Source organism: Talpa occidentalis, unplaced genomic scaffold (assembly GCF_014898055.3).
Source record: "Talpa occidentalis isolate TD23 unplaced genomic scaffold, MPIMG_talOcc4v2.1 talOcc4.6, whole genome shotgun sequence".
Taxonomy (NCBI): Eukaryota; Metazoa; Chordata; class Mammalia; order Eulipotyphla; family Talpidae; genus Talpa; species Talpa occidentalis.
The window spans coordinates 70800439-70812594 of NW_023604972.1; the positions used below are offsets into that span (position 1 = coordinate 70800439).

The 12156-nt window shown below is 38.4% G+C and overlaps 2 pseudogenes; both read right to left on the reverse strand.

Moving 5' to 3' along the window:
• Positions 1-1547: 1547 nt before the first annotated feature.
• LOC119260382 (pantothenate kinase 3-like) lies at positions 1548-2185 on the reverse strand (annotated as a pseudogene).
• Positions 2186-2274: 89 nt separating this feature from the next.
• Positions 2275-12156, reverse strand: part of LOC119260383 (insulin-degrading enzyme-like) — a 123365-nt pseudogene continuing 113483 nt past the window's right edge.

The following is a 12156-nucleotide window of genomic DNA, read 5'->3' on the forward strand; positions in this document are numbered from 1 at the left end:
CTGGCATTTAAGGGTTTGACACAGGTTATAAACAGAAGGGAAAGCATTTCTATTGGAAATGATTCATGTGTTAAGGAGCTCTAATTTTTAATATGACATCATCTAGTAGCTTACCAGTTTGACAATTAAAAATCAACAGGAATACTACTCTTTTATCCTTTGGATCCCAATGACAAAAATGCAGTAACAATACCTCTGGTTTTCAACCCTTGGATAACATTTAGATTACAGTAGAGAGAAACTTGATGTTTTAGTTTTAATTTGGGAATCCAAGAAGTGCATCAACTTCTCCAAGTTATCCCTCGTGCTCTAGAAACAATGCTTTTAATTGCTCTTTTGACCAACACACAAGCAAAAACTTTCATTGAGAGTATTGACGCATAAAAATTTTCCACAAAGACAACTTTTTATTTTCTCATCAACAGAACACATTTGTGTCACAAACAAATGTAACTGGTGGTTGTACTACTAAAGTAGCCCTGGGCCTCCCCTGGTGGCACAGGCGGTTGAGCACCATGCTGTGAAGCTGTCCGCAGCCTCTGCAGCATGGGTTCGATCTTGGCCAGCCAGTGAGGGTTCCACGTGGCGAGGCAGACCTCTCCTGTCGCACCCGCTGCTCCCCTCAGCAGTGTATTTCATCAGTCTGCCTGTTCTGTTCCCTGCTCTGTCTCTGGTGAATTCTCTTACCCTCCTGCGCATCTGGCCTGTACCCCAGTTCTTGTATGAATAAATAAATAAATCTTAAAAAACAAATAAAGTAGCCCTTGTTAGATCATCTTTGTTTTTAGGTTCTTTACTAATAGTTTCTTACTTCTCTTTCTAAATCATGTTCCCAAAGCTAGTTGCTACTGCATAACCTGGCAGGCTAATCTTTCATAATCTCCACCATTAGATATATGGTTCAGCTTGTTGGCTTGGGGGCTATCACCTTTGGATATCATGTCAAGAATCTCTTCAAAGCTTTCTGTGGGTCTGCTACTCCTAGGCAGCCTATTCGGCTGCCATTTTGTCACCTAAACAAGGTCAAAATGGCCCGGCCAATTAGGAATAGGATCCCAACCCTTCAGCCCTTCAAATCAAAAAAAGCACAAAGCTGGATCACATTGGCAAGGTTATGCATCAAGAGGTATGTCTGGAATACCCAGGGGGCTGAGGACGGATGCGTAACACGTACTCCTGACTTATACATCACGAGGTATGATCTGGAACACCTGGGGGTCTGAGGACAGATGTATGACAAGGGACCCCAGAAGCTGATCAGTGGGCCACCTTGTTGATAAGATTAGAACCATGGCTGGGGATTAGGGAGGGTGTGTCATCAAATAGATAAGAAGTACCTGGAGGGCAGACTCAATCCCTAATCTTCTACTTCCTTCCCCTTTCTTTATCTCCTTCCCCTTAATCTCCTTTTGCTCCTCCCCCTTACAACCAATTACGTGTGTCAATAAAAGGGCCAGGATCTTGCTCTTCAGCAGCATCTTGCGTTATGTAGACTGCTCCACGACTCCTGTTTCTTTATCAGTGTGGTGTTGCCCAACGCAATACTTTCACAGCCAATCAAACTGAATAGCCAAAAAGGTCTCCCCTCTAAAACTTGTCGCAGTTGCTTGTTCATAATTGGATTTGATTACTACAACACAGATTACTACAACACTGAGTCCTTAACTAATTTTCACTATCAGCACCAAGTTAAAAGGTGTCTTTTGACATCAAGCAGGTTCTAAAACATTAACAAAGTAATAGTAATGTGATTGTCCATTGAAAGAGAATCTATATACAAATCCATTGTAAGGCTATCAAGTTCGTCCAGTTTGTGCAGAAGGAAGTTTCCAATTGTGTAAAAATCATTTTCAAACTTGTAAGCACCTTGTGTGGCACATAGCACCATGTGTAATAGTGAGTTTTTCTCTCTTTCTATTTGGATAAATGTAGACAGTTTCTGTGTCAGAAATCTGTTAAAATGCATATTCCCTCTTTGGCCAAAAAGTGTTAAATTCTGTACTTGTAGGTTTGCATCTGAAGTGCCGTACGCTACATTAGAAGTCAAATACTTCCAGATACTCTCAATTTCTTGTTCTTGCTCTGCTGTGATATCAATGGGTACAAAATATGAGCACTTTACTAGAATTTCCCCAACATCCATGCCAAGAAGTGGGAGAGAGGACCTTTGGAATTCCTGGATCATCAGGACCTCCACTTCAGAGGCAAGGGGTACCCTTGTGTCTGGGAGGGTAGTAGTGACAACTCTGGAGCAGGCTAGGTGGCATGGTGATGTCAGGCTGGTTCACTTCTCCCCTGAAGCTTGGAGGGGCTGATAAAGCCCCTTTGAGTGGAAGTCTCCTCCACCCCTGGAGAGGGCATCTTTGGAAGGACCAGGGCCTGGTTACGCTCCTCCTCCATCTCCAGCCACTCAAACAAAAAGGGCAATTTTTATTTAATATTCAGTTGTCACCATGGAATTTCTTCAAATACACAAAAGTATCTCAATGGATAGACTGAATAATAAATTAAGAATGATACAAGATACTTTTCTCATCATAATCAAAGCTATATTTCTAATTTAGCATTTGGTATTTGAATCCATTCAGGTGATTAATCCTTTGGGATTTTTTTTTACAAGTTCATTAGGCAAAAACTAAATCTAAAATCACTAGATTTCATGCATTGTGACTATGAGGTTACTCTTGAGAAAGTCTCTGCTTGTTTTCTTTGTCTTCATTGACTGCTTAGGTCCTAGCCGCAGATTATTTTAATAATATATTTATGTTAGGACACTGGGAATGCAGAATATATTCTACCTGTCCTTGCAACTGTTATCACCAGGTTTACCTTTATAATTATTAGATAAGATTACTTTGTTATTTGATCTGCTTACAGATACAGCTAAAAATTTGAGGCAAAAAAACCCTTTTCTAGAAAGAATAAAATAGAACCATTTCCAAAATATGATATAAAAATCTTAAGTCCTACTTAGGGGTTGGTAAAAACAACCAATCCCTTATTTTTTTTTTCAAAGCTGAAAAAACAAAACTAACTACTGTAGAATGGGTAGAAAAGGAGGACTTTATTTCTCATCACACTATGACTATATTGAAGGAAATACAAGGCTAACATACAGACTTTTAGGATATTACATTATAGGGAAACAAGAATCAGCCACCCAAAATTGAGGGTTTTTTTGGTTTGTTTTAGTTTTTTTTGCAAAAGGATGATTAAATGGAAGAGACTCTAAAATCTGGATGGAGGTTGCCTTTGGAAAAGATAGTTACATATAAACTGTACGAAAATGTAGTGGGAAGGTCTAATCTCCATACAGCACTTAAATCTGCATATTTTAGTCTACTGTGCCTTTCCCAGTAAACTCCCTAACTGAACTTCCTTTCTGCTATCTATAATGAATAAATGTTCAATAAATAAATAAAAGTTTTCCCCCTTGCCCCCTTAGCTAAATTATTAACCATGGCACCTGAAGTCACTTAGGCAAATTACTCATTTATGTTTAGTCTCTCCCAGGTATACTGGAGTTTTACATATCATTATTACACCTCATTTTGTTTCATTTTTTTCTCATCAATCTGTTTGATGCTTGTTTATTTGTCACTCTACAAGAATCCAAATGGATAAAGGGTGATTCTTCTGTTCCCTGATATTTTCATAATTATATTTCATAAACACAATCACAAATGCATTTCATAATTTATCAGTTATGAGTGCTTATTTATAGATAAGTTATTGTGTTCCTGTGCTCTACTACTAGCCTTCTTTATTTTCAATTTTAAGTACAGATATTTCTGCTACCACATTTTAACCCATAATCCTTTTTGAATTAAACTTCTTTTTATCTTTGGCAGAATACCTCTCTACCAAGGATTTCAATACATTTATTAAATCTTGCACATTCCACTCTTGCATTAACATAGTGGCTGCTGTAAGACTCTTTCTGTATTGGTTGCTACCCTGTAACCCAATAATAATCACGCAGTACCATTTTCTGGTGCTCTTTATCGTCTGAAGTCACTAAATTTATAAATTAAATGACAAGGATTTTATAACTGTCTCTAAATGTTCAGTTACCCTTTGTGAATGTCAACACACATCAACCCTATGAATCTCAGCTTCTTCATCTGTAAAGTGAAAGGAGCAGAATATATAATTTCTATAGCTTCTTTCAACTCTAACATTCTAGATCACAGACAATGGAATTAGAATGCGTGGCTTTCAATTCCTGTTTTTCTTTACTACCTTAGGAAACTTACTTCACCTATCAGTAAATAAGGATAATAACAATGTCCACCTAATAGGACTGCTATAAAAATTTAAAAAGTTAATGCATATAATATATACTGGACAGTGCTTGGCACATAAGCATCGTTCACTTAAATAAGTAAATGTTAGTTCCTATTATTATATCCATATAATGCTTTATTTTAAAAGTATGTATTCATGTAAACTTTCATTTATTTATTGAATATTTATTCATTATGGATAGCAGAAAGAGGTTTGGGCATGTGCAGCCTGGTGTGAGAGAAGGCTCATAGAATAGATAGGATCATATCTAAATTGAATCCTCAAATTTGAGCTAGAGTTAAGCAGCATTAACAAGGGCAGAGGGCAGTCACAGGCATCTGTCTTGGGGGATTGAAGGAGTGAGGAGGTCCACATAGAATATCATGGACAAAAATTGTATGCATGAAATAGCACAGAGATTTCAAAACAGTAGATGGTTCTGCACGTCTGGAGAGGATGTGTGTGACAAATGGCAGACAAGTTAGTGAAATGAACAGGGGGGAAAACAGTTAGAGAAGAGGAAGGGAGTTTTGGGAAGAAGGCTGAAAGAGTAGACAGAAGGGGAAGGAAAGCCAAGCTAGAATGTTTAGTTGTATGGGATGCAGCAGGGAAATTGTTTCTTTGTTACTCCTTTTCTGTCTTCCTTTGGATTAATTTTTGTTTGTTTGTTTTCAATTTATCTCCAGTATTGACTCATTAGCTATTTACCTATGTTTTGTTGCATTTTTAGTGGTTGTTCTGAGGCAGGAGTGGCAAATTTTTCTTTAAAGTTCAAGAGAGTAAATACTTTAGGTTTTATTGCCCTTGCTGATATGGAAACAAATGGACTTGAATGTGTTCCTGTAAAACTTTATTTGCAAAACAGATGGCAGGTCAAATTTACCATGTAGATGGTAGTTTGTCAGTTCCTGGTTAGGATTTACAATATACATGTTTATTACAGTGTGCCTTTATGGAGTATTTCACTTTAAGTAATTTTTTTTTAAAGATTTATTTTTATACACGAATTGGGGTACAGGCCAGAGATACAGGGGGTGAGAGGAACCACCAGAGACAGAGTGGAGAACAGAACAGGCAGACAGACTCAAGTAAACTGCTGAGGGGAGCAGCAGGCGAGACAGGAGAGGATTGTCCTGCCATGTGGGTTTCTCCCTGGCCGGCTGGGAATTGAACTCGTGCTGCAGTGGCTGCGGATTTCTTTATAGGTTGCTTCTTAACCCCTACGCCACCAGGGAGGCCCCTCACTTTAAATAATATTATACACTTCAAAGTAGATTTTAAGAGCTATGCTACATTATGCTTCTATTCTGCTCTTTTCTTTGTTTATGCTATTGTTGCCACATTGTAATAAATTTTAATTCTCCACAAATCCAACCTTTAGTATTTCCTTAATGTCATTATCTTTTTTTTAAGACTTCTTAAAATGAGGGAAAAAAAGATTATTTACTGCATATAGTTACCATTTCTGCAGCTCTTCATTTCTCAGTCTAGTTCAAATTTCCATCTGAGATCATCTTTTGTCTCAGGTAGGATTGTGGTGGCTGGAAACTTTGGGGCCTGTTAGCCATTTGTCTTTTTCTCCATGAGGCTAGCTTGTCTTCCTCTCAACATGGCAGTCCCAGGGTAGGTCTATTTTTTATATGGCGACTGATTTACCCCAGAGCAAGTGTTCCAAGAGGGATTTACTTTAACGACCCAAGTCACTAAAATTGTTGTTACCTACCATTACAAATTATGCAGTTCCATTTCCATTGCAGTCTGTTAAAACTGGTTTACAAAGTCAACACAGATGAAGGCTGCACAAGGGCTTGAACATCAAGGCTATGGTTCTTTGAAACAGATCCTTAATAAAAAACTACCATAGTTTAAAGACAATAATGGTTATTGTGTTGTAGGGCTGATAAGGAAGACATTTCACAGTAAATGTGGGGCTTCAGTAAATCTTTGAATGACATGTAGTTTCTCTCTACAGAAATAAATTTGTTCATTGTGGAATGAGCATAGCCACTCAAGAGGATCTGGATCTGAATCCTGCCCCTTCCATTTACTAGTCATTTATCTTAGAGTTCAACACTTTATTACTTTGGGTGGATGAGGTAGGAATAATAATATATTCAAAAAGCCTAGATTCTAATGGGGGCTCATAAAAGGGGGTCAATTATCATTATTCATAAAAGGACATTTCAAGCTGTGTAAAACTAAACATCAAAACATGTATTGAAGTCATTGGTGGTCAGAATGTGTCTGTTCCTCTCTATGTAATATGCTTTTATTGCATATTGAAGAACACGTCTTAAATACATACCTAGGGAAAAGGGAACCAGAACCCTCTTTAAGAGTAATTTGACCTCACCACTAAAACAATAGCCCTTTGAAGTCTAACCAGTGTCTCATGAATTAGGAAATTTTGTCAATCAAGTTGGTGTGAATATGACATTTTCTAGTTATACATTAACTCCAATGATGTTTATACGTTATCCTTTATGTTGATTCATTTCCTGGCCTTGGGTAATTTGTGCACATAATGCTTAGTCAAATCATTACTCAGTTGAGGAAAGCCTTAGGTGGATCTTTGGAGTTCTCTAGCCATTCTCTCCATTACTTGTCTCCCAAATATCTAACCAACTTAACCATCCTGGACTTTCAACTCATTAAACTTCTGGGTTCTCTTTGGGCTCCCTTACCTGTGTTATTGTGTCTCCAAGCAGTAAACAGGGTAACCAATGAATTCTTTTGTAAACTACAGTCCTGTACTTTCCAATTGTCTAATGTTTGAAAACCATTGTTTTATTTATTTATTTATTTATTTATTTAACTATTGAAGGCAGGAAGTCAGATCCAGTTCTTGTCACTCCATCATGACCAAAAGTTTTCAGTAACTTTTAAAGTATAAAAACAAGTATATATTAAACATACAAACTTATTTAACAGAAGAATTTATAAGCAGTTATACAGCCACTTCCTCAGATGCATTTATTAAGAGAGGAACTATGTCAGTAGTGGCTTCTGCTGTTCATAATTTAACAATAGCTGGATCCATAAATCAAAGGTTATCCCATGTAGAGTAGGCAATGTATCAATAGACTCACTCTTCCTCTCCAATTTAAGTGAGATTTGGAATTTGGGTAGATGACTCATAATACTCTCTTAACTGCCCATCCATTTGTAACTAGACTGACGCCAAAGACTGCTTCCAGGGGTGCAGATGAGGATGAATAGCCCCAGGTGAAATATGAGCAAAGTATTGGTGGGAATGGAGACTCTGATAAGAAAGATAAGGGACTGCAGAAGCAACCCCTGGGATTCAACATGCAGGATTTCAGTGTTTTCAGATCTTCAGCAATATTGGGACAACCATTTCTGCCCCCACCATGCCAGTCTTCCAGAGGCTGTTGCAGGCCTCTGGTGAACATGAAGAAACTTCTTTAGCTTGTGGAAGAAAATTTTGGAGGCTTTGTAGAGAGCTGAGTGATTAAAACTATTCCTAGCTTTTCTGCTGTTACAGCTTGGAAGGGAAAGACCTGGAACTGGGCACCTCGCTGAGCCTCATAAGTGTGGCCATTTTTCAGGTTGTTTGACTGCTGCAGCTGCTCTTTTGAGTGTCAGTTGTCTGGTGCTGTGCTGACACATCTCAGCAGCTCTGGTGAGCATCTCCTGTTGTGTCTCCTGCTGTCTTCATGAGTTGGATCCTGGTCTATAGTCTGGCTGTCAAATGCTCCAGGCCCTCAGTGGTGGGAAGATGTCATCTTGGGAGTCTTTCTGTTTAGGACTTTCAAACACTGGACATTGCTTTGGGTGAGGTAAATGGCCATTTATGGCCCCAGTGAATCTTTGTTTTTCCTTGTTTGTTAAATAAATCCCATTATTATTATTCTCTGAACCTGAGCCATCTTGCAATTGTGTGCAGGTGATGAACTCAGACAGTGATCAGTAAACTATTTGGGCAGAGTCCTTGGCCAGTTTTAGTGGCCCTTGGTGCCCTGTATCACTATTATCTCTTGTGCACCCCACTCTCCCAGATTGAATTCGCATGGTCTTGTCTGTTCACTGTGGTGCTACCTGCCATAAATATAGCTCATAGAACTGGAGATGGCCAATAAGGGAGTAGAAATTGGGGTCAAATTTATTTACCTACCTACCTACCTACCTACACAACATCTAGAGAAAAAAAAAGTTTCAAGAGACTGAGGATGACAGAGATTGAGACTCTGTGTGTCTAGACTGTAACATGTAAATTCAGGAGTTAGGAGTTGCTACATTCATTGCTGGACCAAGATGAGTCACCCACAGGTACACAGAAGGAAGAATGTAGTAGCAGATGTTCATTTAAAAGCAGAGATGACAGAAAAGGACTTGGGATGCTGGTGGTTTTCCTATTTTTGATTCCAAACTCTTCTTGAATTCTTGTCATTGAGCCCTGCCATACCCTTGAATGCCTCTTTACTACCACTAGTCTGAAGATACTTGCTAGGCTTCAACAGACCTGGAAATTAGGTTGCCCAGAGCCAACCACTGGGCTTCCACATTTCTGTATCACCTTTACTGCCAGTTGTATCTAGTGAAGACCTATTGTCTTCTGACTGAAGCTCTTTCTCCCACTGTGTTATTGTCTTCAGGAGTTCCTTTTTTCTCTGGCCCTGCTATCCTTTCTTTCTTTTGCCAATTTCCCCTGAGTCACTAAAGTCCTATTGCCAAAACTCAGTAATCACAACCTCTCAGTTTGGTTGATAGAATAATCTCTATTATGTGGCCCATCTACCTCATGGACTAACTGGCTAGGATTTCTGGCTCCTGTGCTCCTGCCTGAAAGGGATCTGTCAGTCACACTAAGGGGCTTCCCTTCTCCCAACATACAAGGCTAGACATTAAGGTGATTCAGTTTTCCCTTCTGACATAACTTCTGAGGCAAAGCAGATTGTCACACTTTGGAATGTTCCTCATTCCAACTCAGTCAAGGTTAAGGGAGGAGTTTGGCTTTGAGGGAATGAGAATTATTCATCACATCTCCCTTTTTTGTCTCAAGAGGATATCTACCTCGTGACAACCTGTATAAAATGTTATAATTGAACATGTTAATAATGATTGCATTATGGTATTTTCCAGGGTTGCAGACACTGAAAACTGACATTTTCAGAATAAAAATAGATAAATTTTGCCTCCCATCCATTAAGTGTGTGTTATTAGGATTCATTTTTCTCTTTTACTCACCCATTTTTTCACAAGGTGACCATAAATTTGCTAAGCCCTGATATAAAACAATTTTTAGCAAAAGGACCATGAGAGAGATTATAGTGGAGTATTAAAGCAGTAAGAGTGCAACCTAGAAATTACTGAATAGGTCAAAAAAGAAGCTTTAAAATTAGCAGATGAGCAGCCTAATAGTACTGACTAGAGAAATCAAAAAGTTATAGATTCCAAGTGAGTCTGGATTACAACTATTAAATTCTTCCATGAATTTACCCAAGTTCCATAGATAGCAACTTTTTCAGTTATATTTATTGAGGAAATGTTGATTTATAACACAGTATTTGTCTTAGGGGTATAAGTTTACACCTCTACAAATGTATGTTATTTCACCACACCCACTACCAAAGCCCCAGTAATCTTCCATTGGTCTTCCCTCTCCCCTTTGCTCCTACCCCACCATACTCCCCTCCCAGTAGACTTACTAATAGTCCACTGCATTCTTCCCCATTCTGTTTTCACCCCTCCCCCTTCTTTTTTTCTCTCCTCTTACCCTCCTGCATGTCTCATATCTATAAGCTTTCAAGGTTTATCTTTATCTGAACATTTGTTTGGTTTCTTTATATTTCATATATAAGTGAAACCATCAGTGTTTGCCTTTTTCCTCCTGACTTATTTCTCTTAGCATAATTTCTTCCAGCTCCATCCATGTTGTTGCAAATGGCATGAGTTCGTCTTTTTATTGTTGAATAGTATTTCATTGCATGTGTATGTGCGTGTCTGTGTGTGTATCACATCTTCTTAATCCACTCATTTGACTTGGGATATTTAGGTTGTTTCTATGTCTTGGCTAATGTAAATAGTGCTTCAATAAACACAAACATGCAGGTTTCCTTTCAAATTAGTTTTAGAGTCTACCCAAAGAACTGGTTCACATGGTAGGTTTGCTTTTAGTGTTTTGAGGAAGCGCCACACAGTTTCCATAGTGGCTGGTCTAGACTATGTACCCACCAAGAGTATATAAGTGTTCCTTTTTCTCCACAGCCTGATCAGCACTTGATGCTTTTTTTTTTTTTTTTAATATAGACCATTCTTATGGGTGTGAGGTGCTTTTAATCTGCATTTCCCTTCTGGTAAGCAATGATGAACATTTTTTCAAATGTCTGTTGGCCATCTGTATGTCTTCTTTGATAAAGTGCCTATTTATCTCTTCCGAAGAGAAGCTTTTTGTGTCTCTAATGAGTTTCTGGAAGTTTTTCATTTTGTGAACTGAAAGCAAGATCATTTTCTTTTGGTCCTGTAACAATATTTATTCTCACCTAAACCAAAAATGATATAAAAATAAGTGCATTGTAACTAGGTTTAAAAAACATTGCCTTTCCTCAAATTCCACATAAGAAAATGTAGTCAACTGTGGGTCTGCTACTCCTAGGCAGCCTATTTGGCCACCATTTTGTCACCTAAACAAGGTCAAAGTGGTCTGGCCAGTTAGGAACAGGAGCCCAACCCTTAAGCCCTTCAAATCAAACAAGAGCACAAAGCTGGATCACAGTGGGAAGGTTATGCATCACAAGGTATGTCCAGAATGCCTGGGGGGCTGAGGACCGATGCATAACATGTGCATCAGGAGGTATGTCCGGAATGCCCAGGGGGCTGAGGACGGATGCATAACGCATACTCCTGACTTATACATCATGAGGTATGATCTGGAACACCTAGGGGTCTGAGGACAGATGTATGACAAGGGACCCCAGAAGCTGATCAGTGCAGTGCCTTGTTGATAAGATTAGAACCATGGGTGGGGATTAGGGTGTATCATCAAGTAGATTAGAAGTGCCTGGAGGGCAGACTCACAATCCCTAATCTTCTACACCCTTCCCCTTTCTTTAATCTCCTTAATCTCCTTACAACCAATTACGTGTGTGAATAAAAGGGCTAGGATCTTGCTGTTCAGCAGCATCCTGCATTGTGCAGCCTGCTCCACAAGTCCTGCTTGTCAGTGTGATGTTGTCTGATGCAACAGTCAACAACATGAAATGTTAATTAACAGATGACTTAAATATGAGCAACAAATAAATACTATATATGGAATAACTTCAACCCCTTTAACAAGGCACAGATTGCTATCACAACAAGGTCCCATTATTTCTCCATTACTTTAATAAAAGTTGTATAAAGATAGTATATAATGCTAGAAAAGATACATTGAAGTTGTCACTCATTTTTGCTGACAATAGCATAAATTGATGCAAGCCTGTATTCAGAATAAAATTGGCTATAGGTATATAAAACATGTTTTTACCTTTTTATCCAAGATTTTCTATTTAGAGATTCTATTCTAGGAAATAACCTGAAATATGGACAAAGATTTATGCACAAAGATGTTTGTAGCAGCAAAATTTATAAAATGTTTTGACAAAATAAGTTTGATTGCAATTAACAGAAACCCTGACACAAGCTGGCCTTGATGGAAATTGATCTGACATAAGAGGAAACACAGAAAAGGTAGGTTTAAGGTTGTTATTCAGTGGTTCTTCAACATTATCAGAGAATTAGTTTTTGTTCATTCCTCTGCCATCTTCAGAGTTGACAGAGAGAAAGAGCACTCTTTATGACTCACAAATTTTAGAAGCAGAAAGATTATTTTTTCTTATGATTCTGAGATGTCTCAGACACAAGAAAATG